The 26,485-nt window shown below is 44.8% G+C and overlaps 1 protein-coding gene across 2 annotated transcripts in view; it reads left to right on the forward strand.

Annotated features, from left to right (window-relative positions):
- The first annotated feature begins 1,207 nt into the window (after window positions 1–1,207).
- Window positions 1,208–26,485, forward strand: part of LOC128699751 (trichohyalin) — a 164,410-nt gene continuing 139,132 nt past the window's right edge. For both annotated transcript variants that reach the window (XM_070086600.1, XM_070086601.1), the window contains exon 1: window positions 1,208–1,458. The gene's annotated coding sequence lies outside the window, so the exon portion shown is untranslated. The remainder of the gene's footprint in view (window positions 1,459–26,485) is intronic.

Below are 26,485 nucleotides of genomic sequence, written 5' to 3' on the forward strand. Positions count from 1 at the left end.
CTTAACATCTCCCAAAATCTCTCTCTCTCCTCTGCATTCCTCTCTTCTCCAGGTGCATACACGCTTATTATGACCCACTTCTCGCATCCAACCTTTACTTTAATCCACATAATTCTTGAATTTACACATTCATATTCTCTTTTCTCCTTCCATAACTGATCATTTAACATTACTGCTACCCCTTCCTTTGCTCTAACTCTCTCAGATACTCCAGATTTAATCCCATATTTCCCCCCACTGAAACTCTCCTACCCCCTTCAGCTTTGTTTCGCTTGACATCCAACTTCTTTTCATTCATAACATCAGCAATCATCTGTTTCTTGTCATCCGCACTACATCCACGCACATTTAGAATAATAAGAAAATATTCATACGACACGCATGGCTTACGGAGGAAAGATTCTTTTCCACTTCCCCATGGACAATAGAAGAAATAAAAGGAATAAGGTAAAAAGAAATAAGGTAAAAGGACCCCAATGGAAATAAGTCACTCTGTCTGACTTTTTTGGGTTATCCCAGGTTCTCTACACATATGCTGCTATGTATGATAATTCTATGTAACTGTATTTGTGTATACCTGAATAAACTTACTTACTTACTTAACTACCCCTTACTCCCCCAGGCAGGGTAACAACCCACAGGGAGTGCAACTACCTCCCCCCCCTAGACAGAGTAACAACCCCCAGGAAAGGCTAGAGTGTCACCCTTTCAGTCTCCAGAGCTGCTGAGTACCATCACTCTCTCCGCGGCACCAGCACCAGTAGCACCACCAACACTAGTAGCGGCACCAGCACCAGTAGCACCACCAACACTACTAGCGGCACCAACACCACCACCTCACATCCTCCGAGTCAGCAGCACCACCTGATATCACCACCACTACTAGCATCAAAATCAATACTAGCAGCACCACCAAAACCATTACCAGGAGCAGCACTATCACTAGCAACAGCAACATCAGAGCCTAGTAACCTCCACGACCACCACCACCACCATGACACAGAGCAGCAGCAGCACCACCACCACCAGCAGCACCAGCAGCACCAGCAGCAGCACCACCACCACCAGTAGCAGCAGCAGCACCAGCACCAGCACCAGCAGCACCAGCAGCAGAGCTGGCTGGCCACGCGGTGCTAGGAGCCCAAAATAACATGGCCCAGTTTTGGCATGGTCGCCGAGGCGGAGGTGGCGTTAGGGAGGGTAAGAGGGAAGGTCCCAGGTAGCTGGTGCCGTCGGCGGCAGTTGGCCAGGCACCCGGCAAGGCACCCGGCAAGGCACCCGTCCTGCCACCCTCCTTACGCTACTTTGGAAGTGCTTGTGCGCGCGCGCGCGTGTGTGTATGTGTGTGGTCATGTTTTGGTCCAGAAAATAGTATCGGCTCTCATACGTTCCCTGCTGGATCCCCGTTCACGTCGCTTCAGTGATAACTATGTAAAAGCTGTTCGTCGCTGTGATTGGGTGAGTACCCAGGTTTGGCTGGCACTAGATAGTGCCTTCGGTGCCACCACTGTTTTCCCTGGACCTTTATAGACTGCACTCACCTCTTAGCTTGTTACACCAGTCTTCATAATTACCCTATGATTCTCCTGGGAGGGGCTATACTACCTCTTCTTTGCTCAAACTCCGCTCAATCTTTATGTCATCAGAACATTCATGTATAATACAGTGAACTGGATAAATCTGGTAATACAATATTTGCATGTTTCAAGGAAAACCTCTTCTACGTGACGCATTTCGGGCATATTTTTGTATTGCTACCCCAGGGAGAGGACAGTGACTCGTCTTCCTCTCGTCAAGAGCCCCTCAACTCACTTCCCTCAAAACCACTCCTTTGAAAAGATTGTATTGCTATACGACCAAAGGACTGGAGAAGCAATACATAGTATATTTGAGGTACAATTTAATTAATAGTATATTTAATGTTATTAAATTAAATCAATATATATATATATATATATATATATATATATAAATATAGCAAAATTTCAGTAGCAAAAGCAAATTTTTCCCATTTAAATTACGATCACATTGTAACTCACTTCCGGCGGAAACACGGTAGCTACTGGCTAATTTTGTTCTTTTCGTGTGTGGCTTTGATGATGCAACTAGCTAGCAGCGATGGTGCAGGGAGAGGCTGAGTACAGGGTTCAGTGAGAATCAGAATACAGGAAGAAGTAGGATGCCGGGGGAGGTTGGGCTCTGGGTGAAGGCAGAGGCACCTGGGAACCTTTTCTTATCCATCCGTGGCACCACCTGGCACCTCACTCCACAGGATCAGGTGGTAATGCATTTAGCATGTTGATGCCACTGATTTATTTTTCAAAACATTTCGGTACATTTCCCAATTTTTCTCTGCTTTTTGCTCTTCAGCTCAGCGGCATCCAATTACGCTCTTTTCTACTTATAATTTCCTAAAGCTTGTCTCCCTAGTGTTGTTTTATCGAGTTGCCCCCTACATTCATGGGGAAATGCTAAACCCACAGGAGACACGAAATCGTAATAACATGACTGCAAACAAAGCACGAAATAGGTGGGGATTAAAACCATTTGCCATGAGTTCAATTCCCGCCCGTTCCTTGTTTTTCGTTTTTTTCCAAAGGAATACAGCGCCAGTAGAATGGGAAATAATCAGGTTTGATCCGTGAAAGGAAAGGGTAACACCAATTCCTTGTTTAAGAACTCTCCATCAGCACCAAGATGCCCTTTGTTAGGATCTTCAGTTCTTCAATGTACAGCTGAGCTTCTTGTGGCTCTACCTTCCATGGCTGCCGTGTTCACGTGAATGAAAAGTAATAACACATCCATTTTTTTTAAGCACTCTACTTTTCTTTACCTGTATTTTCTGCAGTTAGAAAGTCTCAAATACGATTCGATTTAGCGCTTCGGATCACTCATGATGTTTAGACAACATTAAGTTGTTATAATGTTGCAGCTGTTAAGATTGGACTCATTGGCTTGTTGTATTTAATGAATATCGACTGCATGATGGTCATTAAGGTTGCATTTCACATATACCCCACAACGAATATTTTAATCGTTAAAACAGGGAAAAAGCAAACTATCAGTGTATATACACAGATTAATATGCACCTCACCATGTGTATACACTGTACATCAAATTGGGAAAACGTACTTGTGTTGATTGTCCTACTTATCCTCGTCTCTTTCTACATGTTCCTATTACCATGTGCCTTTGAGCTTCTCTGAAAACCTGACCACACAAGCGGCATTCAAACCCATTAACCGAGTTATAAATAAAGTTGAAACGCCCTGAACAAAAAACAAATCGCTGTAGTTTACCCCAATACAAATGTCGGCTTCCATCTCTTGGGGCCTCGGGATTGACGGGAATCTCTTCACATTTGCTCCAGAGGGAATACATAACCAGCTGGTGGTCTCCGGCGATCTTACATACGTCATTTCGCTGCCACTTGTGATTACAAAGTCGCTGTGAGGGACGGAGAGTCGACACTCTGCCTAGAATAGATTATAGCAGAGTATACCCAACCTTCAACGCCCACTCACGATTTTCCTTCACTCCGCCTAGCGATTTTTCTTCGCTTTCTTCTATACATCTTCATGATTTCCTTTATAGCTTCCTTCTCTACGTTTCATTGATTGCCTTCGCCGCTTCCCCTTTTACTTTCATTGATTTTCTTCACCTTATTTCACTTGTACTCCCTCGTGGTTTTCTTCATTGCTTTATGCCCTGCCCATTATCGTTAAGGTCGGGGGCACGGGAAAGTTCACTGAACTTGTGTGCGATGAGTGTATGAAACCAAATATTCCATCTCCGGGTCCCCTGACGTCAAGCACACACTCTGAGGCTGCAGCTGATGCTCTCCGGCTTCACTTATCTTCATGATGTCATACTCACACATGTTCGTGGATTCATTCACTTTCATAATGTTATAATTCAGCTGTTCAGTCATTCACCTTCGTAATGCCGTGGAGAGAGGGAGAGAGAGAGAGAGAGAGAGAGAGAGAGAGAGAGAGAGAGGTGTTGCTGGCCTTGTTCACCTTCGTAATGCTATATTCAGGTGTTCGTGGATTCATTCACCTTCAAGATGCATGCGAGTACTCGAGGCTTAAGTCTCATTCATAAAATAGTTTCCATGTGTTTCAGGACTCAGTCACGTTCATAACATACCATCCAGTTGCTTAGCGGTTCCAGTCCCGTACATAATATTGCATCGAAGAAGGTCCCAGAGCTGTAGACCAGCCCCACCCCTCCCTGCATGTGCTGATAAACAAGGCCGTATGAGAAGGATTCATTTCCCGTGAGCCGTCGTAGCCCTTATAGTAAAGAAATAACAACATCAACTAAGGTATGGTCCATGGAAGGGTAATGTTGACCTGGATGATGGCCAGGATTATTGCTGCTGATAATAACCTTGAAAATTTCAAGGAAACTGGGGGGAAAAAAAGGGTTCGATCTGGCGCCTAGGCTTCTTGTGACGTCATTGAAAACAGGTGCGCTCATATTGTTCAAGTGATGGTGATGGCCATCATTCTTTTTCTTTCTTCTTCAATTTATTATTATTATTAATATTAATATGAGTATTATTGTTGTTGTTGTATTGCCGCGTTATTCTCTATTTGTTGCTTCCTCCTCGCTCCTTCCTCTTGGCACATAATCCAGGTCTCATTCATCCTATACCTCTCTCACTCTCTCTCTCTCTCTCTCTCTCACTCTCTCACTCTCTCTCACTCTCTCTCACTCTCTCTCACTCTCTCTCTCTCTCTCTCTTTCTCTCTCTATCTCTCTCTCTCTCTCTCTCTCTCTCTCTCTCTCTCTCTCTCTCTCAGTTCCTTCTTCCTTTTATTTCCCTTCCTTTCTGTCGAGCTCCCTGCGGCGCTGTATGACCCATCTAGGTTGAGCGCTTCTTCTTGATAATAATAATAATAATAATAATAATAATAATAATAATATCCAACTCCCTCCCTCCAATCTCCTTGAAATGTCTTTATTTCCTCTCCCTTCTCTTCCGGCTCCCCCGCCCTCCACCCACCCACACACGCCCATATCACTCCAGACGCCCACACGCCCACCCACCCATCACTGGCACTTCACTTGGTGAACAGATTACCAGGTGTGACAAATCTTACACCTGGTAACCCATTGGTCAAGTATGTCCGCCTAGCCTAACGCTGGTGGTTGTACCGTTGAGATTGTAGTGGTGATGTAACACCTTGTAGATGTGATGGTTGTAGGTGTGATGTAACACCTTGTAGTTGTGATGGTTGTAGGTGTGATGTAACACCTTGTAGTTGTGATGGTTGTAGGTGTGATGTAACACCTTGTAGTTGTGATGGTTGTAGGTGTGATGTAACACCTTGTAGTTGTGATGGTTGTAGGTGTGATGTAACACCTTGTAGTGGTGATGGTTGTAGTGATGAAGGTTGTAGTGATGATGGTTGTAAATGTAATGCAACACCTTGTAGTTCTGATGGTTGTAGTGGTGATGGTCGTAGGTGTGATGTAACACCTCGTAGTGATGGCTGTAGAGGTACTTACTGCAACACATGGTAAGGGTGATGGTAATGGTGTACACAATGACACGAGAGGAAGTCCCCAGACACTGTACTCAGTCGACAGTCTGAACGACCTGGGTGTCTGTTTCTCGGTCAAGTTCACAGGACTACTTTCACTGTATTCTCAAGGCTCACCATCTGGCGCCTCATCCTCCTCCTCCTCCTCCTCAACGACTGTCATTTGTGGCATTTAGCGCCTTGTGGGTGTGTTGTTGACGGGTCTCTCTAAGAGGCGACGAAGAGTGCCAGTGAAAATCTCGAGAATATCCTCTGTTTTAGCTAACATCTTGATAACAGTGAAAAAGCAACTTGAGGTTGTGTTTCCCATGTGCGAAAGTGTTTCCCTGTTAGATTTTTGCGGAGTTGTGAAGGGAAGGATAGTGACGTTCGGTGTGGAAAGTTGTTTGCAAGTGTTCTCTTAACTACGGTGATGCTATGGAGTACTACAGGAAGTTTAACGTCGCCCAACTCGCTCGCTTTTATTGTGAGTAGGTGAAAGCAAAATCGTGTTTGTATGTTGTCAGCGAAGTGTTCAGCGTTGCTAGTCTTATACTTAGTGAAATACTTAGTGTTCGGAGTCATAAATTTAGTGAAATGTTTGGTATTGTGAGTCTTATGCTTAGTGACGTGTAAATGTTTAATATCATGTATAATCTTACAGTTAGTGAATTGTAGTCTACTCTGAGTCTTTCACTGGCCTGATTGTGATCTGGAGTCTTGCCCACTTAATTATATCTCTGTTGAGATTCTTGAAACCTTTTCTTCTATTTATCAGAGTTACACTGACGACGATATTCTGTTTAGTGAACCTCCAGCACTGAGTTTGGTGTTATCTGCACCAGTATGAGGAGTTTCTGTTCCCTGGTACTTTCTCACTTCTGGCCGTGATGGCTGTCTTCGTTTCAGTTAGTAGGACGCTAGTTGCCTCCTTTCACTTCCCCATCTTCAACATCTTGCGCGTGACAAAGCTGATCTTATGTAATCACTTCCCGGTCAATTCTTTCATTTTGCTTGTGTCATGCTACAGTTTAGTATTTGTTTACAATGTCTGTTTGCCGCACGAGCATCGCATCTCTTGCGAAACTTTTTTCTTATTGGATCTCTGAGGAACATCGGGTTTTCTTCCCCTTGGCTAACACTTTGTCTTCATAGTATTTCCTCGCTTCTTAATTTTAATACTTTAGGCTCAGTCTTGACCCTCCCGTGATTACATTTTGACATCATTTCTTGGCGGGAATGAAAATCTTAGTGACTATGCATATTTCTGTGAAATAATTCATCAGGCCCTGTGCCGACCTCCCGTACTCTCGCAATGTATTCCATCTTTAGCTCCCTGTGTGTGTGTGTGTGTGTGTGGTAAAGAAGTGGATTATTATTATTATTATTATAACCAAGGGAGAAGCGCTAAACCCGTAGGATTTTACAGCGCCTGTGGGGGGATGTGGAAGGTATTCAGTCTGAATTCGGGGAACTGGAGCACAGATCCAATTCCTTAGATCAAGAGCCCCTCACCAGCATCAAGAAACCTTCCTTGAGGGGGGTAAAGAAGAGGAGATTTGGTAATAAGCCCCTAAGGTTTTCAGTGCTCACATCATGACTTCCTCAGTGTGGAGGTCGTGAGAGGCATCCCACACAGGTGAGACTCATTATCTACAGGCAATGGCAAACATTCCATATCCTCTCATTATAATGTGAAACTCTATAGAGATAACTGCTGCCTTGATCCATGGGGTAATAAGTAGTGTGTGTGTGTGTGTGTGTGTGTGTGTGTGTGTGTACTCACCTATTTGTACTCACCTGTTTGTGGTTGCAGGGGTCGAATCCTAGCTCCTGGCCCCGCCTCTTCACCGGCTGCTACTGGGTCCTCTCTCTCCCCGCTCCATGAGCTTTATCATACCTCGTCTTAAAACTATGTATGGTTCCTGCCTCCACTACATCACTTTCTAGGCTATTCCACTGCCTGACAACTCTATGACTGAAGAAATACTTCCTAATATCTCTCTGACTCATCTGTGTCTTCAACTTCCTATTGTGACCTCTTGTTTCTGTGTCCCCTCCCTGGAACATCCTGTCTTTGTCCACCTTGTCTATTCCGCGCAGTATTTTATATGTCGTTATCATGTCTCCCCTAACCCTCCTGTCCTCTAGTGTGGTCAGGCCGATTTCCCTTAATCTTTCTTCATAAGACATTCCCCTTAGCTCTGTGTACTCACCTAGTTGTACTCACCTAGTTGAGGTTGCGGGGGTCGAGTCCGAGCTCCTGGCCCCGCCTCTTCACTGATCGCTACTAGGTCACTCTCCCTGAGCCGTGAGCTTTATCATACCTCTGCTTAAAGCTATGTATGGATCCTGCCTCCACTACATCGCTTCCCAAACTATTCCACTTACTGACTACTCTGTGGCTGAAGAAATACTTCCTAACATCCCTGTGATTCATCTGTGTCTTCAACTTCCAACTGTGTCCCCTTGTTACTGTGTCCAATCTCTGGAACATCCTGTCTTTGTCCACCTTGTCAATTCCTCTCAGTATTTTGTATGTCGTTATCATGTCCCCCCTATCTCTCCTGTCCTCCAGTGTCGTCAGGTTGATTTCCCTTAACCTCTCCTCGTAGGACATACCTCTTAGCTCTGGGACTAGTCTTGTTGCAAACCTTTGCACTTTCTCTAGTTTCTTTACGTGCTTGGCTAGGTGTGGGTTCCAAACTGGTGCCGCATACTCCAATATGGGCCTAACGTACACGGTGTACAGGGTCCTGAACGATTCCTTATTAAGATGTCGGAATGCTGTTCTGAGGTTTGCTAGGCGCCCATATGCTGCAGCAGTTATTTGGTTGATGTGCGCTTCAGGAGATGTGCCTGGTGTTATACTCACCCCAAGATCTTTTTCCTTGAGTGAGGTTTGTAGTCTCTGGCCCCCTAGACTGTACTCCGTCTGCGGTCTTCTTTGCCTTTCCCCAATCTTCATGACTTTGCACTTGGTGGGATTGAACTCCAGGAGCCAATTGCTGGACCAGGTCTGCAGCCTGTCCAGATCCCTTTGTAGTTCTGCCTGGTCTTCGATCGAGTGAATTCTTCTCATCAACTTCACGTCATCTGCAAACAGGGACACCTCAGAGTCTATTCCTTCCGTCATGTCGTTCACAAATACCAGAAACAGCACTGGTCCTAGGACTGACCCCTGTGGGACCCCGCTGGTCACAGGTGCCCACTCTGACACCTCGCCACGTACCATGACTCGCTGTTGTCTTCCTGACAAGTATTCCCTGATCCATTGTAGTGCCTTCCCTGTTATCCCTGCTTGGTCCTCCAGTTTTTGCACCAATCTCTTGTGTGGAACTGTGTCAAACGCCTTCTTGCAGTCCAAGAATACGCAATCCACCCACCCCTCTCTCTCTCTTGTCTTACTGCTGTCACCATGTCATAGAACTCCAGTAGGTTTGTGACACAGGATTTCCCGTCCCTGAAACCATGTTGGCTGCTGTTGATGAGATCATTCCTTTCTAGGTGTTCCACCACTCTTCTCCTGATGATCTTCTCCATGATTTTGCATACTATACATGTCAGTGACACTGGTCTGTAATTTAATGCTTCATGTCTGTCTCCTTTTCTAAAAATTGGGACTACATTTGCTGTCTTCCATGCCTCAGGCAATCTCCCTGTTTCGATAGATGTATTGAATATTGTTGTTAGGGGTACACATAGCGCCTCTGCTCCCTCTCTCAATACCCATGGGGAGATGTTATCTGGCCCCATTGCCTTTGAGGTATCTAGCTCACTCAGAAGCCTCTTCACTTCTTCCTCGGTTGTGTGCACTGTGTCCAGCACATGGTGGTGTGCCCCACCTCTCCGTCTTTCTGGAGCTCCTTCTGTCTCCTCTGTGAACACTTCTTTGAATCTCTTGTTGAGTTCTTCACATACTTCACGGTCATTTCTTGTTGTCTCTCCTCCTTCCTTCCTTAGCCTGATTACCTGGTCCTTGACTGTGTGTGTGTGTGTGTGTGTGTGTGTGTGTGTGTGTGTGTGTGTGTGTGTGTGTGTGTGTGTGTGTGTTGATGACCCTAAAATATGCTCTGAAATCTGACATCTTTTATTTATCGTATATGTGGGTATCATCATATTTTGCATATCATCTATTTCAGTCATTTTGTAGTCTGTCCTTTGGACTTTTGCTTAGTTTATCTAGTTTTCTGAATTGTGAACATAATACAGGAGCTACATACTCTATTGATAATAATAGGTTGTGAGAGTTGTGTAGCACGTCACTATCCACTGTGAGAGTCTTGCAGCACGTCACTATCCACTGTGAGAGTCTTGCAGCACGTCACTATCCACTGTGAGAGTCTTGCAGCACGTCACTACCCACTGTGAGAGTCTTGCAGCACGTCACTACCCACTGTGAGAGTCTTGCAGCACGTCACTACCCACTGTGAGAGTCTTGCAGCACGTCACTACCCACTGTGAGAGACTTGCAGCACGTCACTACCCACTGTGAGAGTCTTGCAGCACGTCACTATCCACTGTGAGAGTCGTGAAGCATATCACTACCCACTGTGAGTGTCTTGCGGCATGTCACTATCCACTGTGAGAGTCGTGCACCACGTCACTACCCACTGTGAGAGTCGTGCAGCACGTCACTATCCACTGTGAGAGTCGTAAAATGTGTCACTACCCACTGTGAGAGTCGTGTAGCACGTCACTACCCACTCTGAGTGTCGTACAGGACGTCATTACCCATTGTGAGTGTCGTACAGCACGTCACTACCCACTATGAGAGTCGTGCAGCACGTCACTATCCACTGTGACAGTCGTGCAGCACGTCACTACCCACTGTGAGGCACGTCACTACCCACTGTGAGAGTCGTACAGCACGTCACTACCCACTGTGAGAGTCGTACAGAACGTCACTACCCACTGTGAGAGTCGTACAGCACGTCACTACCCACTGTGAGAGTCGTACAGCACGTCACTACCCACTGTGAGAGTCGTACAGCACGTCACTACCCACTGTGAGAGTCGTACAGCACGTCACTACCCACTGTGAGAATCGTACAGCACGTCACTACCCACTGTGAGAGTCGTACAGCACGTCACTACCGACTGTGAGAGTCGTACAGCACGTCACTATCCACTGTGAGAGTCGTACAGCACGTCACTACCCACTGTGAGAGTCGTACAGCACGTCACTACCCACTGTGAGAGTCGTACAGCACGTCACTACCCACTGTGAGAGTCGTACAGCACGTCACTACCCACTGTGAGAGTCTTGCAGCACGTCACTACCTACTGTGAGAGTCTTGCAGCACGCCACTATCCACTGTGAGAGTCGTGAAGCATATCAGTACCCACTGTGAGAGTCGTGTACACGTCACTACTCACTGTGAGTGTCGTACAGGATGTCACTACCCAATGTGAGTGTCGTACAGCACGTCACTACCCGCTATGAGAGTCGTGCAGCACGTCACTATCCATTGTGAGAGTCGTGCAGCACGTCACTACCCACTGTGAGAGTCTTGCGGCATGTCACTATCCACTGTGAGAGTCGTGCAGAACGTCACTACCCACTGTGAGAGTCGTGCAGCACGTCACTACCCACTGTGAGAGTCGTAAAACGTGTCACTACCCACTGTGAGAGTCGTACAGCACGTGACTACCCACTGTGAGTCGTACAGCACGTCACTACCCACTGTGAGAGTCGTACAGCACGTCACTACTCACTGTGAGTGTCGTGCAGCACGTCACTACCCACTGTGAGAGTCGTACAGCACGTCACTACCCACTGTGAGAGTCGTACAGCACGTCACTACCCACTGTGAGAGTCGTACAGCACGTCACTAAGTCGTACAGCACGTCACTACCCACTGTGAGTGCCGTACAGCACGTCACTACCCACTGTGAGAGTCGTACAGCACGTCACTACCCACTGTGAGTGTCGTTCAGCACGTCACTACCCACTGTGAGAGTCGTACAGCACGTCACTACCCACTGTGAGAGTCGTACAGCACGTGACTATCCACTGTGAGAGTCGTACAGCACGTGACTACCCACTGTGAGAGTCGTACAGCACGTCACTACCCACTGTGAGAGTCGTACAGCACGTCACTACTCACTGTGAGTGTCGTGCAGCACGTCACTACCCACTGTGAGAGTCGTACAGCACGTCACTACCCACTGTGAGAGTCGTACAGCACGTCACTACCCACTGTGAGTGGCGTACAGCACGTCACTACCCACTGTGAGTGCCGTACAGCACGTCACTACTCACTGTGAGAGTCGTACAGCACGTCACTACCCACTGTGAGAGTCGTACAGCACGTCACTACCCACTGTGAGAGTCGTACAGCAAGTCACTACCCACTGTGAGAGTCGTACAGCACGTCACTACCCACTGTGAGAGTCGTACAGCACGTCACTACCCACTGTGAGAGTCGTACAGCACGTCACTACCCACTGTGAGAGTCGTACAGCACGTCACTACCCACTGTGAGAGTCGTACAGCACGTCACTACCCACTGTGAGAGTCGTACAGCACGTCACTACTCACTGTGAGTGTCGTGCAGCACGTCACTACCCACTGTGAGAGTCGTACAGCACGTCACTACCCACTGTGAGAGTCGTACAGCACGTCACTACCCACTGTGAGTGCCGTACAGCACGTCACTACCCACTGTGAGTGCCGTACAGCACGTCACTACTCACTGTGAGAGTCGTACAGCACGTCACTACCCACTGTGAGAGTCGAACAGCACGTCACTACCCACTGTGAGAGTCGTACAGCACGTCACTACCCACTGTGAGAGTCGTACAGCACGTCACTACCCACTGTGAGAGTCGTACAGCACGTCACTACCCACAAACAACTGAAGGTTATTTTAAAACTTCATAGCATAACATCACATGAGTTTCATAATGCTGCAGATAAATGCTCTGCTGAAAATTTAATGTTATTAATTACTCCCGGAACTCCCCCCCCCCCCATGTGATTGTTTTTGAACATAGTATTACATGGTATCAGTTCTTCATGGCGTCTCTTCACGCTGTCTCCCATTATGTAGCACTTGTACACAGCAAACTCCATTACCCCTTATTATTAAATGGTTATAACTATGACCATAATTTTTATAGAGGTGGACCGGTAAGCCAGAGGAAGTCGTCGGTCAGATCGCCAAAAGTGTCAGGAAACACTTGACCTGTTTCCTGACGAACCTAACCTAACCATTACCCCTTAATTTGCTCGATCTGTTAAAGATTTTAAGTAAGGATTCGCATTTTTCAAATGATTTATTTTATTTTAGTTGAGTATGTTCATATGAATAAATCGAAAATATCAAGAGGTAATATAAGATAGGGAAGATATGGTAGTTAACTCTCCCGTATCTGTTCCTCTTCTCGCTCGTTCATCCCTCCTCCCGTCTCTTCTACTATGCCTTCCTGCACCTCTCCACACTTGTCCCTCTCTCTCCACCTGTCCCTTCTTCCCTCTCCTCATCCCCCTCATGCCTAGTCTTCGCCGTGTTACCACTCATCAACGCTCTAAAACCTTGAAAAGACGAAACATTTCATAGCGTGACATTGTTTAATTTATTGCTGTATGAGCCCTGCGGTTTTACAGCTTTTCCCCTAAATACACATATATTATTAGCAATAATTAGAGAAATTACGTATTTAGCTGTTTATTACAATTAAAATGTTTTAACTGCGCTGTAGATGTTAGAACCTTCACTGGTACTATCTGTGGTACTTGTAGAACCTTCCTGGTACTATCTCTGGTACTTGTAGAACCTTCCTGGTACTATCTCTGGTACTTGTATAACCTTCCTGGTACTATCTCTGGTACTTGTAGAACCTTCCTGGTACTATCTTTGGTACTTGTAGAACCTTCCTGGTACTATCATTGGTACTTGTAGAACCTTCCTGGTACTATCATTGGTACTTGTAGAACCTTCCTGGTACTATCATTAGTACTTGTAGAACCTTCCTGGTACTATCATTGGTACTTGTAGAACCTTCCTGGTACTATCATTGGTACTTGTAGAACCTTCCTGGTACTATCATTGGTACTGTAGAACCTTCCTGGTACTATCATTAGTACTTGTAGAACCTTCCTGGTACTATCATTGGTACTTGTAGAACCTTCCTGGTACTATCATTATTACTTGTAGAACCTTCCTGGTACTATCATTGGTACTGTAGAACCTTCCTGGTACTATCATTAGTACTTGTAGAACCTTCCTGGTACTATCATTGGTACTTGTAGAACCTTCCTGGTACTATCATTGGTACTTGTAGAACCTTCCTGGTACTATCATTGGTACTTGTAGAACCTTCCTGGTACTATCATTGGTACTTGTAGAACCTTCCTGGTACTATCATTGGTACTTGTAGAACCTTCCTGGTACTATCATTGGTACTTGTAGAACCTTCCTGGTACTATCATTGGTACTTGTAGAACCTTCCTGGTACTATCATTGGTACTTGTAGAACCTTCCTGGTACTATCATTGGTACTTGTAGAACCTTCCTGGTACTATCATTGGTACTTGTAGAACCTTCCTGGTACTATCATTGGTACTTGTAGAACCTTCCTGGTACTATCATTGGTACTTGTAGAACCTTCCTGGTACTATCATTGGTACTTGTAGAACCTTCCTGGTACTATCATTGGTACTTGTAGAACCTTCCTGGTACTATCATTGGTACTTGCACTCTTCTTAAAGTAATAACATCAATAGCACTAAAAATTAAGTGATTCAAGTTAGAATCTATCTTGAAGATAGAGTATTCTTGAATACAGCTGAGAATCAATAAGATAATTATATTATTATTATTATTATTATTATTATTATTATTATTATTATTATTATTATTGTTGTTGTTGTTATTATTATTATTATTCACAATTTTCACTTAAACTGTGATATCTGCACATTTCTGGTAATACAGCAGTGTAAAGAACGATGGTATATGTGTTTTTTTTCTTTGGATGACCTTGCCTTGGTGGTTAATGGCTGACGGGGTGTAATTATTATATTCATGGGGGAGCGCTAAACGCTCGGGGAACATGCAACGTTAAGGAAATGGGAGGCAAATCAGATTCCATTCAAGGCAAGGAAGGGCAGGAGAAATTCCTTGAATCAAAGCTGACTTGATGGAGACGGTGGGTGAGAAACTCCAGGATTTTGTCAGCTAAGGTGTCGCTACCATAAGGAATATTTAAGTATTACTCACACTGCTCCTCCCCTCCCTCCTCTCTCTCTCTCTCTCTCTCTCTCTCTCTCTCTCTCCTTCCCCTTCCCTCTCTCTCCTCCCCCTCCCTCTCTCTCTCCTCCCCCTCACCCCTCTCTCTCTTCCCCCTACCCCTCGTTCTCTCTCTCTTCTCCCCTCCCCCTCTCCTCCCCCTCCCTCCCTCTTTCTCTCTCTCTCTCTCTCTCTCTCTCTCTCTCTCTCTCTCTCTCTGTCTCTCTCTCTCTCTCTGTCTCTCTCCTTCCCCCCACTTAGAGAAGTGCTTTTAAGGGTGACTTTCACTGAGAACGAACTTGAACTCTACACTCTGCGACCTATCATGCTAACTATGCATTCACTGGGGGGGGGGATGGGGGTGATAATTAGTGTCTTCACTGAGACTTTAACCTCCACACAGAATGAATCATTTCTTCCCTCTGTATATCCGTCGCACATTTTGTACACTGTGGAGCACAGAAAACGGCAGTGTAAATGCAATATATATATATATATATATATATATATATATATATATATATATATATATATATATATATAACTTTTGTCACTGTATTGGATATTAAAATATTAAAATATCTTTGCTAGGCGGTGCACTGGTAATATGTGACCTTAATGACCCTCGTGCAGTCAACAGGAATTAAAATAAATTAACCCCTAATTATCATCACTTCAACAAACACACATTTCACTTTGCTACACGCTGTTAGGCAGCTGTTGTAAAACTAATATGACAGAGGCACCTTTCATTACTAGTACAACAGGTCTTCTTAGGCTGGACTCCATCACCAGGAAGCACTTTAAAACCGCGTAATAAGGTCAAGCTCGAGAAAGCTCACAGGAGAGATTCAAGGTACGAGAGGTTTAAAGGTGGGGTAGTAGAAGTCAAGGAGGTAAGGTCAGCTATGTGGGGATCAAGACATGGGTAATATTGTGAAAAAAAGATAGTAGTATACAATACCGACAAGTTTGATAAGACACATGTGGAACAATTAGGTATCTTTAGGGGAAACGTTTCTGAGTAAAGATACCTAACTGTTGCACTTATGTCTTAGTTACCATGGGTACTGTTACTATCATAAGAATTACGGATAATATCAGCGACATGTTCGGTCAGTGTTTACATTCTCTATTGTTTACTCAGTGGTCTGGGTAACGTAAGTGGCGGCCGCCCCTCAAGGCTCCTGCACTGGTTCTGTTGTCCTGAAAATTTTTGGCTGCCAATCAACCATTTCTTGATAAAGGAATATGTCGTGAGATGGATGAAGCATGCATTGTTGGTATCATCCACGCTACATCCAGGAACCTGGATGAAACCACAGTGTAGCCATACTAAGGTGTGCTCATCCACTTACCAGGCCACGCACTTATCAGAGTGTGGCCATAAGACTACCAGTCTGTGGCCATAACTCAACGCAAGAGTGTCTATAAGCCTACCAGAGTATGGCCGTACATTTATCAGAGTGCGGCTATAAATTTTCCCGAGTGTGAACATAAGCCTACTAGAGTGTGACCGTCAGTGTACTAGAGTGTGACCATCAGCGTACTAGTATACTAGAGTGTGACCATAAGCCTACTAGAGTGTGACCATAAGCCTACTAGAGTGTGACCATAAGCCTGCTAGAGTGTGACCATCAATGTACTGGAGTGTGACCATAAGCCTACTAGTGTGACCATCAGCGTACTAGAGTGTGACCATCGGCCTGCTAGAGTGTGACCATAAGCCTACTAGAGTGTGACCATCAGCGTACTAGAGTGTGACCATCGGCCTGCTAGAGTGTGACCATAAGCCTACTAGAGTGTGACCATCAGCGTACTAGAGTGTGACCAGCCTACTAGAGTGTGACCATCAGCCTACTAGAGTGTGACCATCAATGTACTGGAGTGTGACCATCAGCCTACTGGAGTGTGACCATCAATGTACTGGAGTGTGACCATAAGCCTACTAGAGTGTGACCATCAGCCTGCTAGAGTGTGACCATCGGCCTGCTAGAGTGTGACCATCGGCCTACTAGAGTGTGACCATCAGCCTACTAGAGTGTGACCATCGGCCTGCTATAGTGTGACCATCGGCCTGCTAGAGTGTGACCATCGGCCTACTAGAGTGTGACCACAAGCCTACTAGAGTGTGACCATTGGCCTGCTAGAGTGTGACCATCGGCCTACTAGAGTGTGACCACAAGCCTACTAGAGTGTGACCACAAGCCTACTAGAGTGTGACCATCAGCCTACTAGAGTGTGACCATCAATGTACTGGAGTGTGACCATAAGCCTACTAGAGTGTGACCATCAGCGTACTAGAGTGTGACCATCGGCCTGCTAGAGTGTGACCATCAATGTACTGGAGTGTGACCATAAGCCTACTAGAGTGTGACCATCAGCGTACTAGAGTGTGACCATCGGCCTGCTAGAGTGTGACCATCAATGTACTGGAGTGTGACCATCAGCGTACTAGAGTGTGACCATCGGCCTGCTAGAGTGTGACCATCGGCCTACTAGAGTGTGACCATCAGCCTACTAGAGCAGGGGTAGGGGAACTGGGGTAAATTAAAAATGAAAATCTCGGGGGGTAATGAAGGCTCAGAAAGCATATATATAAAATTGCACAAAAAAATATTATTTAATAAACGAGGCAAATTACGAAAGTTATATATTTTTTTTCAAATAAAGAATTTGTAGTTTCTTAATAAAATTAAAAATCTAATTTGTAGTGACCATTACTTAAGTTGGCAATGATGTAAAACGGGTAAGGATTGCAGCGGCTGGCAACACCGTGAGTGTCAGCAGTGACTCGGGAGCCGACACGACAACCGCACGCCCTAGTGTTGACACACTGAAGAGCTCATGCATGCAGGGCAAAGCTCCTGATCATGGGTGACTTTAACCATAAGGAGATCGATTGGGAGAACTTGGACCCACATGGGGGCCAAGATACATGGAGGGCTAAGATGATGGAGGTGGTACTGGAAATCTTCATGTGCCAACACGTAAGGGACACTACAAGAGAGAGAGGAGAGGATGAACCAGCAAGGCTGGACTTAGTATTCACCTTGAGTAGTGCAGATATCGAGAACATCACATATGAAAGACCCCTTGGGGCCAGTGACCATGTGGTTTTAAGCTTCGAATACACAGTAGAGCTACAAGTGGAGGGAGAAGCAGGAAGGCCAGGACGAATGAAGCCAAACTACAAGAAAGGGGACTACACAGGAATGAGGAACTACCTGAACGGGGTTCAGTGGGACAGAGAACTGGCAGGGAAGCCAGTTAATGAGATGATGGAATATGTAGCAACAAAATGCAAGGAGGCTGAGGAGAGGTTTGTACCCAAGGGTAACAGGAATAATGAAAAAGCCAGGATGAGCCCATGGTTTACCCAAAGGTGCAGGGAGGCAAAAACCAAGTGTGCTAGGGAATGGAAGAAATATAGAAGGCAAAGGACCCAGGAGAATAAGGAGAACAGTCGTAGAGCCAGAAACGAATATGCACAGATAAGAAGGGAGGCCCAAAGACAATATGAAAATGACAGCAGCGAAAGCCAAATCTGACCCGAAACTGTTGTACAGCCACATCAGGAGGAAAACAACAGTCAAGGACCAGGTAATCAGGCTAAGGAAGGAAGGAGGAGAGACAACAAGAAATGACCGTGAAGTATGCGAAGAACTCAACAAGAGATTCAAAGAAATGTTCACAGAGGAGACAGAAGGGACTCCAGAAAGACGGAGAGGTGGGGCACACCACCATGTGCTGGACACAGTGCACACAACCGAGGAAGAAGTGAAGAGGCTTCTGAGTGAGCTAGATACCTCAAAGGCAATGGGGCCAGATAACATCTCCCGATGGGTATTGAGAGAGGGAGCAGAGGCGCTATGTGTACCCCTAACAACAATATTCAATACATTTATCGAAACAGGGAGATTGCCTGAGGCATGGAAGACAGCAAATGTGGTCCCAATCTTTAAAAAAGGAGACAGACATGAAGCATTAAACTACAGACCAGTGTCGCTGACATGTATAGTATGCAAAATCATGGAGAAGATTATCAGGAGAAGAGTGGTGGAACACCTAGAAAGGAACGATCTCATCAACAGCAGCCAACATGGTTTCAGGGACGGGAAATCCTGTGTCACAAACCTACTGGAGTTCTATGACATGGTGACAGCAGTAAGACAAGAGAGAGAGGGTGGGTGGATTGCATTTTCTTGGACTGCAAGAAGGCGTTTGACACAGTTCCACACAAGAGATTGGTGCAAAAACTGGAGGACCAAGCAGGGATAACAGGGAAGGCACTACAATGGATCAGGGAATACTTGTCAGGAAGACAGCAGCGAGTCATGGTACGTGGCGAGGTGTCAGAGTGGGCACCTGTGACCAGCGGGGTCCCGCAGGGGTCAGTCCTAGGACCAGTGCTGTTTCTGGTATTTGTGAACGACATGACGGAAGGAATAGACTCTGAGGTGTCCCTGTTTGCAGATGACGTGAAGTTGATGAGAAGAATTCACTCGATCGAAGACCAGGCAGAACTACAAAGGGATCTGGACAGGCTGCAGACCTGGTCCAGCAATTGGCTCCTGGAGTTCAATCCCTCCAAGTGCAAAGTCATGAAGATTGGGGAAGGGCAAAGAAGACCGCAGACGGAGTACAGTCTAGGGGGCCAGAGACTACAAACCTCACTCAAGGAAAAAGATCTTGGGGTGAGTATAACACCAGGCACATCTCCTGAAGCGCACATCAACCAAATAACTGCTGCAGCATATGGGCACCTAGCAAACCTCAGAACAGCATTCCGACATCTTAATAAGGAATCATTCAGGACCCTGTACACCGTGTACGTTAGGCCCATATTGGAGTATGCGGCACCAGTTTGGAACCCACACCTAGCCAAGCACGTGAAGAACTAGAGAAAGTGCAAAGGTTTGCAACAAGACTAGTCCCAGAGCTAAGAGGTATGTCCTACGAGGAGAGGTTAAGGGAAATCAACCTGACGACACTGGAGGACAGGAGAGATAGGGGGGACATGATAACGACATACAAAATACTGAGAGGAATTGACAAGGAGGACAAAGACAGGATGTTCCAGAGATTGGACACAGTAACAAGGGGACACAGTTGGAAGCTGAAGACACAGATGAATCACAGGGATGTTAGGAAGTATTTCTTTAGCCACAGAGTAGTCAGTAAGTGGAATAGTTTGGGAAGCGATGTAGTGGAGGCAGGATCCATACATAGCTTTAAGCAGAGGTATGATAAAGCTCACGGCTCAGGGAGAGTGACCTAGTAGCGATCAGTGAAGAGGCGGGGCCAGGAGCTCGGACTCGACCCCCGCAACCTCAACTAGGTGAGTTCAACTAGGCGAGTACACCATCACCTAACTTTTGGCCTAGTGTCCTATCTCGCTATCAGTAATTGTCTCTGCTTGCAGTCATTGTTTATGTTAGTAGGTTTAAGACTTTCGAAGACCAACGAGATTTTTATTAAATTTGACTGTTACTATTTTTTATTTCATGCAGTTTTTCATTTTATTATTTTATTATAACACATACTTTTCAGTTTGTATGATTATTCTCTATACAACTGGATTCAATAAACTATTTTGAATCTGAATGTTTCTGGTGTTTTTCTGGATTCTGTGGACTTTCACTGTACACAAATTTCGCCGACCGCTGTACTAGAGTGTGGCCATCAACCTACTAAAGTGTGGCCAACAGCCTACTAAAGTGTGGCCAACAGCCTACTAAAGTGTGGCCAACAGCCTACTAGAGTGTGGCCACCAGCCTACCAGTGTGACCATAAGCCTATCTGAGAGCAGTATATGGTTTAAAGTAATTATGTCAGTGATCGGTATACCACCGTTATTACAGTATTACTACGGCGTTACAACGGAGCTACTACGGCCTAACATTAGCGTTACAACGTTGTTATTATAGCTGCCGTATAAGACTTAAGTCTGAGAGATCCCATGTAAGAGTATAACATCTCCATCAATAATCTACAACCATCATCAGTCCTCCATCGCCACTGCCACCACCACTGCCGCCGCCGCCGCCGCCGCCGCCGCCGCCGCCGCCGCCGCCGCCGCCGCCGCCGCCGACGCCGCCGCCGCCGCTGGTCACAATACCTGCTGAATTTGACTGTAGTAAGTATTAAGAAGAACGATCAGTCGTTACTCTACTTTCGTTAGTAATTGTACAAATTATATGTATTATAAAATTATACATATAGGCACGAGGCAACCTTGGGAACTCCTTGTTGCAACATTCCAGGTTGTTGCAGTTTTCCAGATTGTTGCAATCTTTCAGGGTTGCAACTTTCCAGGTTGTTGCAACCTTCCAGGGCTGTTACAACCTTCTAGGTTATTGCCATCTTCCATGGCTGTTGCAACCTTCTAGGTTGTTGCAACTTTCCAGGCTGCTGCAACCTTTCATATTGTTGCAACCTTCCAGGTTGTTGCAACCTTCTAGATTGTTGCAACCTTCCAGGGTTGTTACAACCTTCCACGTTGTTGCAACATTGTAGGGTTGTTGCAGCCTTCCACGGCTGTTGCAACCTTCCCAGTTGTTGCCAACTTCCAGAACTGTTGCAACCTGCTAGGGTGTTGCAACATTCCTGATTGTTGCAACCTTCCATATTGTTGCAACCTTCCAGGTTGTTGCGATCTCCCAGATTGTTGCAACCTTCCAGGACTGTTACAACCTTCCACGTTGTTGCAACCTTCTTGAGCTGTTGGAACCTTCCAGGGCTGTTGCAGCCTTCCCATTTGTTGCCACCTTCCAGGACTGTTGCAACCTTCCACGTTCTTGCCACCTTCCAGGGCTGTTACAACCTTCCACGTTGTTGCAACCGTCTAGGGCTGTTGCAGCCTTCTCAGTTGTTGCCACCTTCCAGGGCTGTTGCAACCTTCCATTTCGGACGCACTACTCCCATCACCCCTACACCAGCGCCGCCACCACAACCACCACAAGTGACACTCCACCACCACCACTGACACCACTATCCCTAGCACCACCTGGGGTGGTGGTGCCAGAAATTCTACAGACTACTACACCACCTCACCACCACCACCACTACCACCACATCTTCACACCACACTACCAATATTACTATCAATCATCACCAACAGAAGTGTTGTATTATTGATGACACTGTAAACATTAAAAGCCTGTCGTAGGTTAGGTTAGGTAAGACTTGTCAGGAAACAGGACAAGTGTTTCCTGACGCTGGTCTCGGTCATATGATGACCCGCCACTGGAACTTTTGGTCACCTGACCGAGGCCTTCCGCTGGCTTACCCTTTAATAATTAAAACAATCTTAACGTGATTAACTTTTCATATTTTTCTTAACGTACCAACACAGTTACCATAATAGTCCCATAATGCTAGCAGCATCTAGTATTACGGGACCACCTAAAATTTCAGAAAAGTCAGAACTATGTCAGTGGTGCGTTTGAACTGCGTTGTAACTCTGCCTGGGCGGTTTCTGAACTTAGTTAAAGCCGTCATGCTGTCAGTACAGTGTCAAGAGTGTCAGGACTGTGTAATGAGCATCACTACTGTGTCAGGACTGTGTAATGAGCATCACTACTGTGTCAGGACTGTGTAGTGAGCATCACTACTGTGTCAGGACTGTGTAATGAGCATCACTACTGTGTCAGGACTGTGTAATGAGCATCACTACTGTGTCAGGACTGTGTAATGAGCATCACTACTGTGTCAGGACTGTGTAATGAGCATCACTACTGTGTCAGGACTGTGTAATGAGCATCACTACTGTGTCAGGACTAAACGACTCCTTTCTCAGAACTAGGAAATGTGATGCACGATGTCACAACTCTGAATTTTCTCTTCTTTCTTCGGCAGTCATATATAAAGACATATTAAGAGTATTTTGACCCGAGTACAGATTGCCTGTAGTGTACCTGCCATTGCAATTTGGTTTAATCTAAGTCAACGCAGCACAGTCACGTCGACATCCATGATTAATAATCCTCTATATTTCCTATTACGTGATTACGTAGTAAAGATGTAAGATTAATCCTTTTAAATCCTTTCTAAATCCTGCGAATGTCAATTCCTCTCAATTCTATTTATTGTTTTTTTTATTTTTATCCTCCCCTCCGGTTATAACATTATTTTTGTACAGTATATAATGAAATTGAAGACAATCATAGATTTTATCTTTGAAGCCGTAAAAGTTGACAATAGATTTTACGACTACAATTACATTTTTTTTTTTTTTGGTGGGAATTTAAACGTTGGTCGCTTAAAGGTCAGATAAAGTTGCTCAGATGAGCAGCAAAGTTGCTGAACGGGAACTGTGACTAAGTTGGTCAGATAAAGTTGCTCAGATGAGCAGCAAAGTTGCTGAACGGGAACAACTGTGACTAAGTTGGTCAGATAAAGTTGCTCAGATGAGCAGCAAAGTTGCTGAACGGGAACAACTGTGACTAAGTTGATAATTATTTTTTTGCAGAAATAATGAAAGAAAGACCTTAGCGCTGAAAAATGGAGTGTCTCGTTTATTGTGAAAAATAATGAGTTATGTTGCATACAAACTTTGCTGTTGTTTAGTTATTGATGTTGTTGAAAGAAAGATGCATCCAGATTTCCACCTGGAAAATCCTAGAGGGACTTGTCCCTAATCTGCGTTCAGAAGTCACTCCCTACGACAGCAAAAGACTCGGTTGGGGATGCAACATCCCCCCAGTGAAAAGAACGGGTGCCATGAGTACGCTAAGAGATAACAAAATAAGTGTCAGGGGCCCAAAACTGCTCAGCTGCCTCCCAACTTACATAATACCCCTGGTGGTCTTCAAGAGGGAGTTGAACAGAAACCTAAAATAAGTACCTGACCAGCCGGGCTGTGATTTATTTGTTGGATTCCGTGAGGCCAGTAATAATAGCCTGGTTGATCAGTCCCTGATCCACCGCGAGGCCTAGTCATGAACCGGGCCGCGGGGGCGTTGATCCCCGGTATTCATTCCAAGCAGCAACCCTTTAAGGTTCGGATTATTATTATTATTATTATTATTATTATTATTATTATTATTATTATTATTATTATTATTATTATTATTATTTAAATGATTGCCTGATTTTTTTTTACTTCTTCCAAACTTCCCTTTATAACTTGAGAACTCCTCATCCGATCGACTTCAACTTTCAAAACTTTACCATACTGGGAGAAGTGTTCGTGTAACTACTGGCACCCGAAGGTGTCCTTTTAGTAAAGTTATGCAGCCCATTTCTGAAATTTCGTCTCCTTGCAATATCTTAAGAATGACTCTTCCGATCGGTTTCAACCCTTCAAGTAAGATGTGCCCTAATAAGAAGGTTAAAATTGTTACTGGAGTGTGTAAATTTTTCCTTGCTATATTATGTTAAATATAATTGAGCATATTTCTTTTGTTCAGCTTCGATATTTAATGGTCGGCAAATATAACACAAAATACGACTCATTTTTTTTTCATTCAGGTACAAATTTGTTAGTATGATAAAATAGTTAAAATGTTTTAAGTGTTGCAGTCTACGCGATTTTAAAGCACATCTACTGACGTACTTCAGAATGTTTAGTATCTGTGAGCTGTGTTGACCCTGAAGCTCGCGTTGCAGTTAGTCAGAGTCGATTTTGATATTTCAGTTTGATATTGATACACAAATAACTCGCACATAGGAGAGAGGAGCTTACGACGACGTTTCAGACTGACTTGAACCATTTACAAAGTCACACTGACAGAAAGGAGAGGAGGCAGTCGTAAGCTCCTCTCTCCAATGTCAGTGTTATTTATGTATTGTTCTAGTCACGGTATCGTGCCTGTTTGTTCTTCTTGATAATTAATATCTGTTTAATAACTAGATGCTTCTTCTGGTCGGCTTGAAAATATTAACTCTGATATATTCGATAAGATGTATGATGCTGTGTTTAGTGTGCCAAGGTGTTGATCCCCTTCACCCTGATGCTTACCTTAACTCGAACCTACAACACTATACCACCTGCTTCAAAGGCTGACACACCACACCACTTACTCCCTGGCCTGTCTTCCCACGCGCTGGCATGACGCTCAGTGCTCACCTGCATGGCTGAGAGATGCTACCTTCCTCAATTCGTTTTTGTAAGTTTTTGCCTCCATATGGGTTATTATTGAGCATCTGTATAAACGTATGAGAGACTTTATGGAGAATTTATGGAACATGTTAAAGGAGGGACTGGAAAAGTAGTTAATTTTTTTATTGTACTCATAAACTATATGTAACAAGTACCCTACTAATTAACAAGTATCTTCTGCTCTTATATCCTGTAATATCTGGAAGGTATAGATATTATTAGAAGGAAAAACAAAACTGTGGGAAAATATAAGAAAACACAGGACTCACAATATTTTCCACTGTCCTCAGACAGACAGCCCTGGTTTTCAGGCACCCTTACCGTAGACAGCTGCCTCAAACAGATAGCCCATTCCCGTAGCATCGACTGGATTCAACCATCTTGCTGTGTATATCCCTGTCCTCTCATACTAACTAAAAAAATTGAAGGTTAATGGATGGATAAAGGTTACTTTTTAAACGGTCTGAAAGAGGTCAGTGACCTTCCTATACAAAATAGATAACATGCCTTCACCTCGATGCAAACATCATACCAACATGGTCTCACTAAGTATACAAAAATATTACAGGTACTGATTTGTGTTTGCAGTATCACACTGAGACACTCGTGACATTATCTTGACATTATCTTGACACTATCTTGAGATTAGCTTGAGTACAAGTTGTACATAAGTACAAGTAACACTAAAGCAATTGTAACTCATGTTGGCGGCGTCTGCCCCAGTCTGCCCCTGCCTGCAGGGCCCAGCCCCCTTCCTGCCCCCTGTCGGCCCCCTGCCTGCCCCCTGCCTACCAAAAAATGTTCTCACTTTTACTGGGCAGTCACAGAGTATATACACTAAGAGGTAAATATCTCTCAGTGGAAATACGCTGAGACTTTAATTAATCCCTGTTTTATGGATCAACGTGTTGTTCCCTTGTGGTGTACAGGTGAAATACTGTCTTCATGACCCTCGTGAAGTGATCCGCTTTACACGTAAGATCTGGATGACCCTTATGTGTTTAGCAAATGTTTTTGAACATAATAATAATCTAAATATAAAAAATAACAACTTCACTATAATAATTTAAATATAACAAGTTAACAAGGTAATTTCAATAATTTAAACCTAAAAGAGGGATTACATTAGCCTTATTTTTAATAGCAGATGTCGTGATTGGAGAGAATGGTTAAGTAGGTTTTTCCTACTGGGCCACACAGTTATCCTGAGCCTCTTTCAGCGTTCCATATAATAATTTAGGCCTCACAAACTAGTAACGTTACTATACATCTCGCGGTGACTGGCCGGGTTCTTCCAGTCTTATTCAGGGTTGGGGTTGGCAGCTCACACCACCTTGTTCTATAAACTACTTAGCAGTCATTATTCCATCACTAACAGCCTGACTAATGGGAGACAGGACCGCAGTTAACTGATGGAGGATCAAGGCTTCGCTAGTCCTGCACTAGCACTTCACTAGTTCTACATTAGAATTTTCTGACAGCTCTTCACTATCGCTATTGCGTTCAGTGAGGTGCAGATGACTGAGCTTATGCAATACGGGAATATATCTAGTTATCTTTATTATTAGGAGAAAGTGCTGAAACGGTAACGATAATACACCATTTAGAGTCC

This window comes from Cherax quadricarinatus, chromosome 19 (genome assembly GCF_038502225.1).
Source record: "Cherax quadricarinatus isolate ZL_2023a chromosome 19, ASM3850222v1, whole genome shotgun sequence".
Lineage (NCBI taxonomy): Eukaryota > Metazoa > Arthropoda > Malacostraca > Decapoda > Parastacidae > Cherax > Cherax quadricarinatus.